We start from the raw sequence: 7,731 nt of genomic DNA, 5'->3' as shown, positions 1-7,731 counted from the left end.
AGACATTCACTTTCAAGCACTATCATTTAGCGCTGCTGACAACAATAATTTATGAGATGGTAAACCAAGGAGGAGTGTCATAGTTGGAACACAGGCGCTGTATGACCTATAGATTGAACAATAACATTCACCGCATATACAACCATGTTGGTAGATTGTTAAATTACATTACAGTTTATTATAAAGGATTTCGGAACTTTATTTGATGATAAACACTGGAACGAGGATTTTAGCCGTGTTAATGGGTAGGGTGGATGGATTACTCAAAAAAAAAAGAGCATTTGATAAGGGCGGCTTGATAGTAAGATGATGAGTGTGCGCAACTGATAGGATACAAAATGTTAATAGGAAGATTTGGGGTGTAAGGAACAAATACTACACATGAAGACTGATAACACGAAGATAGTTTTGTAAAATTTGTGTCCCAGTGTGTTCTGCCCTAGTGCATGGCACAAGTCCTGAACTGAGTCCTTGTACTCTACTGGCTGCCTCAAAATCAACAGAGGACTGTCCCTGGTCATGAGACACCTTTGACCTTTGGGAGAACAACAGGAACTATTATCATGCTTGAAGGGGGCAAGCACGGCTCTTCACAGGACAAGAACCATACAGTTGGTGGAATACACACAGTCGCAGATCAAAAAAAAAATAGACTGAAAGAACAAAGACAAGATGGATGCATTTGAGAATGGCGGACGGTCCAGCCCTGAATCATCATCATGAGAATCTAAGAGGAGAGGCTGCTAAAGACTTGCACGAGTCACATGAAGTCAAACTGGACACATTGCTAAAGACTGCTGAAGCATTACAAAGTTGGTGGAGTGTGGGACAAAAGGGATGGAAGTGTGTTTGGGTGTTGGGGCAGACATAACTGAGGAGTTTTGATAAAAGAGGGAATAATAAGGATGCTTATTGACACTGAAACGGGGATAAAAAAAACAAAATACATAGATATGGTCAGTGAAGATGCACTGACAAATTATACGACAGCGTGATCAGAAACTTTGCAAAGTGGACATTGATCAATAGAAATTAAATAATTTGAATCATACATTTTTATATGTAACTTAGCATTTCGAATACATAATTAATCTAACTGAAATAATGAAATTTTATAATTGGACCAGTGAAAATTTGGATTCGGGTAACAGAAGGCTGAATTGCTAAACTTAATTGACCTTTATCAAAGCAACAGAATTTAATTACACATCAACTGCGACTGATTTATAGGATGCATATTTCAGCTTGACGGGGTGAGGGGCCATAAGAAAGTTGGAATTCTGGATAGTCAGCAAAATAGTAATAAAGGGCACTACTTAATTAAAAAAAAAAGAATACAGTAGGGCTTTAAATAACAAATACATTGACATGACCCTTGCGACAATTGATGTAAATGGCAATTTATGATAGGCATTTGGGGTTAGGATTAACAATCCATCCATCCATCCATTACTGGTGCGGCTTGTCCTTACGAGGGCCACGGATGATTAACAATAATAACTAGAATTATTAATTTCCGTAGAAATTGCGTGTGAAGGCGAAGAGGCTGAATAAAAATTCGGGGAAAGCCACAAGATTATGTTTAAATTTGGAACGTGTTGAATTGGTCAGAAAATTGATAAAAATATAGAAAGAATTTTGTAAAATTGGGCGTGAATTTTAAAGTGGAAAATTTGAGAGGGGGGAGTGAGACTCGCCAAGAGGGGCAATAAAGTGAAGCAGACTGAGAAACATATTTGAGCTAGACAACAGGAAAAAGGGGGAGAGCCAAATGATGACGTAAAAATCCAGAGGGAATAGTCGGACCCATCTTTATTAAATTTAATTAGGATAAGTAATAGAGACCGAGTTTGTAGGAGCAATCTGAGGTTATGGAGGCTCCCCTGACACGCGGGTCCCACAGTCAGCCCCCCCAGATAGACATATATGACAATTTGCGATGAATCTGATGGGCGAGTTTATGGAAAATTGAATTGGAGATTTTACAATAGGTCATGTTGACAAGTATGTCCAAATGTGAAGAGTTACTATTAGGAGTCAATGTTTGCCTGCACACTAACATACTAACTTTGAGTGTGTGTGCGCAGTATGATTGGCCAGAGAGGTCTGAAGTTGGGGTGATGTGTTTGCAATTGAGGATAAAATTCCTCTCACCTGAAGGGGTGGTACAGACTGGAGGGTCTGGAACTGGTAAGTGATGAGTTCTGACCGGAACCATGGCTCAATGATCAATCAGGGGCACCATCGACAACAAAACGGTGTGATGGAGAAGGCCCATTTCAGTGATATGGTCAGACAAGACAGAACTAGTATCGAACAGCAAGACTTTGGACGATTTGACGTGTGACGACTTTGAGCTCACCCGACGGGGTGACGGACTAGGTGGACAGTGACCAATTGTTTGACGCTTGAACGTGTTTGCGACAATAGCACGCTCTGCTTTGTTTTTCTGTGTGACTTGATTTTTTTTTTTTTTGCAGCACCAGCCACCAGCCAAGGAGCGGATTGCGCGTTGCTTGCATAACTTGTTTTCATTCTTGCAGGTTGTCGATTGCGTTCGTGGAAAGTTTGTGTTGGATTTACAAGAATATGTTAACCCTTGCCCTTTTGGTTTTTATGATGAACTTGTTGATGACGTGGTTTTCAGGACATGATCCGCGGGCGCCAGGATTCATTTTATGACTGTTTTTGTTTTGATACTTGATGTCTGTTTTTGTTTTTGTGTGTACAAATGTCCGCTGTCAGCAGGGCTATAAGCTCACTGACAGGAGTGCGATGATTTTTGTTTGTGTTGCCGAGTGTGTGGTGGACAGTCAAGTTTCAAGGACTTGGGGTGATGGTCCCGGGGCCCAGATGGGAGCTAGAGGTTCCGCGGGCCTGGCTACAATGAGAGTGGTGATGAGAGGGGACGCTTTGCAGGTTCCTTTTGATACGTAATGACACATTGGGTGAATGTGTCAAAGGGGGAGTGGTAAAATAGAAATGGGTGAGTAGGTTTCAATTTGTAATTGTGATATACAAAGTTTTTTCCAAATTCACTTGTTTTCAAGCTTTAACAGGACATGCCAGAATTCACCCAGCAGTGATGGAAGGAGCAGAGGAAGACCAGTGACATCTGGTTGTGGTGTGGTGATGACAAATTATAGGATCTCTTGCCGAAGAATGCATCAGGTATCTGTGCCCTCGTGTCTTTGATAATGCCTGTGGTGGTTGTCCCCATTGAAATACAGAATCTCAATTGGGACCTGGAGTCCCCACTGGCGGGGCTCCTGAAGCGAGCCAAAAGAGACGTTTTGCCCCCGTGATTGAGCGACGACGATCCCACATATATTGACACTATAGGAGTGCCCCGGGGTGTGTCAGATAAGTATAAACTCGTTAATCAAGTGTTCTCGGGATTCGAAAGTATCTTCCTATGGATCACCCCCAATAAAAATGTAGACAGTATTAATTACGTTCATTACAATGTCCAACGACTGGGTAATTATACAGCTGAATCATTCGCCGCAGTTCATGAACAATTGGCTGCAACGTCGTTAATGGCGTTCCAAAATACAATTGCGTTGGACATGCTATTGGCTAAGGAACATGGTGTATGTGGAATGTTTGGTGATGCATGTTGTACTTTCATCCCAAACAACACGGCACGAGGAGGCCGACTGATCCAGGCGTTGGAAGGACTAAGGACACTGAACAAAAAGATGAAAGATCATTCAGGCCTACACACCGATATTTGGTCTGATTGGATGAAAACGTTCGGAAGCTGGAAAGGCCTCATCATGTCTGTGCTTGTTGCTGTGGCTATTTTTACTACAGTTATGATTTTATGCGATTGTTGTTGTATTCCATGTATTAGGTCACTCACTGTCCGGTTGATCGAGAAAACCGTTGGCCCGTTGCCACCGATGGGCCAATATGCCCTGGTGACTCAACATGAGCAGCGGGGGGAAGGAAGGATCGACAGCGCGCTGGTAGCTGTTTGCTAGGGTAACGGGTGATGACCTCATAAATGAGGTCATGAGAGGGAATAAAGGAAAATGTGTTTTTGGGAGTTTGCAAACATATTTTTTAAGGTTGTGTTAAACTTATAATCATATTAATATCTAGTATTGAAGTGCTCGTGTGGATTGGTGGGGGCCGAGGAATGTGCAGGCAAACTGCATGAACTTGTTTTCTTGGAAGTGTTGTGTATAGGCCCAGACAGGGAGTACCGGACGAGATAATCTCAAGGTCGGTGAGAAAGGAGAACAACAGCACATCTATGGGACTGGGCATCGAGGGGAAAACCCAACCGCCTGACCTCAGCGACACCTGGACGGGGAGGAGATGGCCATCCACCAATCATCTCACAATATTTTGCATGCTTTAATATTCATATTGTGTTTCTTTAAAACTGGGCAACCCGGAAGAATGTGTCGTCTTTTGGTGGTCACAAAAACGCACGAGTTTTAGTGTGAGGGACCCGGGACCCAGGCCTGTATTAGTGCGCTTTGTCAGGAATAAATAATTGGTAAATTTGGTCTGATTGATCTACTGGTCTTCTCTTTGACAGAACGAACTCGCAAAATTGTTAGGTGCGCCAGTGTGTGGATTAGGACATAGCAATTTATGTGTTAAGTGTTGATCGCAATTTGGAGTCAGATCAATAACTAGAATCCGTAACCTAACAGCAGCTAATAATCAGCATGAATCCAAATTATGATTTTGACCAAAAGACCGCCAAAACCCAGGGTGGGGGACCATTGACAGAAACCCTTTCATGTGAAACCACAGTGGATTTTGGGGTTGTCATGTTCTGGTGATGTATTCATCCATTTTCTACCATTTAGCCTGTTCAGAGTCACCGGTCAGAATGATCTCAGCCTCATCGTTCGCTCAACATCACGCGGACGGCTGACTAGTAATTCATCAATTCCCATTTGAAATGACACCTTTTTTTTATGCTCGCCGTTGATCTATACAGAAATAAACAATTTACAGTAAAATCTTTTTCCGTGCTCGTCTACAACAGCGCATCCAGTTTCACAGTATGGAGCTGGCACCTTTCGTGACACGGCTTTGTGATGTTTTCACCGATTCACGACCACGGTCCGTTGGGCGTTGTTGGACTGGACTGCCCTTACACCTGTCTATGGACCCCATGGAGACTATTTTGTGTGTTTTGGGATGTTCTCTGATATTGAGGGGTGGTGGTTGGCCACTGTTACTTTTTTTCCTTTGTCTTTTTGCTTTGCTTTGATTGCTTTTATCTTTCGCACTTTCTGGCTTTCTTTGTGGCGCCGTTGTGTGGCAGCCTCATGAGAGCCTATTGAGTTGCGCTCATGCCATCTGTGTGTCTTTTGTATACTCGCTCTGTGGTATGGATACTGCTGGGGCCTGAATTTCCCCACCCTCGGGGATCAATAAATAAATGTTCAATCAAATCTAAAGCGGGGCCTGCTTGCATCCAACAGCTTTGAGCAGCTAAAGGACTTGCGAAACGGCATTTGGTCTTCGGGTCTTTGGACGAAATATATTTTCTCTTGGTTTAAGACAATTAAAAATAGAGAAAATAAAAAAGAAATCTCACCTAATACATTTTTTTTCATTTAAAAGAATTTTACATTGCAGTAAGATGTGTTTTTGTTTAAGGCAAGTATAGCCATATCTTAGTGAGATACGAGTTAAGGGGCTTGAATAATAATGTATAAAGACACTTAAAATAACCACTCAAATGCTTCTGACTGGGCCACCATTCTAAAATGTGCAAGGACGGACCCTGTGGCAAGTCGTTCTGAAAATATTGAAGAATTAAAAAATAATCTTTTGTAAATTTTATCGTTACTTTTTTTCTCCTTTGTCTTGTTGCTTTGCTTTGATGGCTTTTAACTTTCACACTTATTGGCTTTCTTTGTGGCGCCGTTGTGTGGCAGCCTTATAAGATAAGAGCCTATTGAGTTGCGCTCATGCCATCTGTGTGTCTTTTACAGGACTGTCAAAATTAGAATATTGTGATAAAGTTCTTTATTTTCTGTTGTCAAATCCGCACTTATCGATCGTAAGTGACCCGACCCTCCGTTTAAAGGGTTAAACTCCCCTTCGACCCCGCTGCTGTAACATAGGGAGACGAGAGTTTCCAGGTCGGCGCGGGGAAAGATTCGTCCGAGCCTAACTGCCTCTAAGATATCAATTCAGACAGAATTGATTTATTCTTTTTAGGGCGCCAATCCCTTTAAAGTCACTCTGAAACCGGTGCAGAGTAACCACTTGAGGCCCGGAATCAAGATGACTGTGCCCTTTTTACCAGCGGCTCCTTCCCTATTTTTGATTTGAAGCATTTGTAATCGCTCGGATAAATTTATCTATCTTTGGTAAGACCGAAGGGATTTGTTGATTTACTAGAGTGCACTCGCCCTAGCTGAGCTCAAGATAACTACTTCGAACCAGATCTGACAATTCCTGATGTTAAGGATTAAAGCTGTCTTCACTTTAAAAAGAATTGAACGGATTTAAAGAATGACCATGATAGGGAAATAAAGAAAATTTAAAGTTCAAATTTCTGCATATAACAATTTCTGCATGCTCAACATAGTTAATATGAAATGATCGATACCCGAATTAAGGATTAAGAAGAAATTGTTAGAAAAATTGTATATATATGTTATCATGCGTTCTCTAATGAGTACTTATTCACAATGTTACTGTTCAGTATGCTTGCTGCTTTGCCTTGCTTATTCTTATCTTGTACAACAGAACAGAAGGATTACGGCTGGGTCAGGGGCGAGATGACGGTTGTGTCAAACAAGATGCTGCTGACAGCTCAGCGTCCACCAGAACAGATCGTGAAAACAACACGTCAAACGATGCGTCATGAACCTTCTGATCTTCCTTAAAGAACGTCACTTTCTCTTTTTATCTCTCGGAATATCGCTTAAACTGTTTTGCTGATATAGCCATATCTGCACGCAACACTTTGTGCGTTACTTTTTTGTTTCTTTTCTTACGAGACGAAGCCACAATCTCTTCCCCCGCCCTTAAGGGCTAATCGTCTCACACTGTGGGTAGGGCATTTCTAAATAAAAAGAGCGAGGAGTGTAAAACAGATTTTTAGTGTAGTCGGACTGCTGTAAGTCTGGATGCACTCCTCGCGAGAAAAGACTCAACATTCTGCCTCACTGGTTTTGTCTGCTGATCCTTTTTACTGATTTTGAACCTGACAGAAATTTAATGAATAAGCAAGAAAAACAATTACAAGTCAAAAAAAAACCAACACCCGTTTCAGAACAAAAGAGGAAACAAAAGGTCTAAAATCCTATTTGGTTGAACAAGTCCTTTGTTCCAAAATCCGAATTCAGTTTAAAAAAGAAGGAAAGGTCTGGCCATGAGGTCCAATTCAAAGCTTAAAATTTGACAAAGTCCAATTCGAAGACTCTGGAAATTCATCTTAGTAGATTTTGGTTCACTTTCAAAAAGAATGAAAACTCCATCATTGTCTGAACGGCATTCTTTACACCAGGCAGCGTCACGGCCATCGCCCTGACTAGGAAGAACCGCCTCGTTCTGTGTCAGGACAACATATTCATACGCTTCTGGCATTAGCTCATCGGAATATGTAGGTGAAAGGTCAGAATCCCTGCACCAGGTCATAACAGAATCCCAGCACCAGGTTATAGGAATATCTGGGTGAAAGGTCAGAATCCCTGCACCAGGTCATAAAATTATCTAAGTGAATATCTGGTCGATTCCAATAGT

The 7,731-nt window shown here is 41.8% G+C and overlaps 1 long non-coding RNA gene across 1 annotated transcript; it reads left to right on the top strand.

Moving 5' to 3' along the window:
- The first annotated feature begins 6,050 nt into the window (after nt 1-6,050).
- On the top strand, nt 6,051-7,142 carry LOC148380432 (uncharacterized). The gene is made up of 2 exons (XR_015855096.1): nt 6,051-6,350; nt 6,733-7,142. It is a non-coding gene; the product is annotated as an uncharacterized LOC148380432 (long non-coding RNA).
- The last annotated feature ends 589 nt before the right edge of the window (nt 7,143-7,731 follow it).

The sequence above is a fragment of the Syngnathus floridae genome, chromosome 21 (genome assembly GCF_059516105.1).
Source record: "Syngnathus floridae isolate MCC-2025c chromosome 21, RoL_Sflo_1.0, whole genome shotgun sequence".
NCBI lineage: Eukaryota > Metazoa > Chordata > Actinopteri > Syngnathiformes > Syngnathidae > Syngnathus > Syngnathus floridae.
This window is presented reverse-complemented; position numbering and strand designations above follow the sequence as displayed.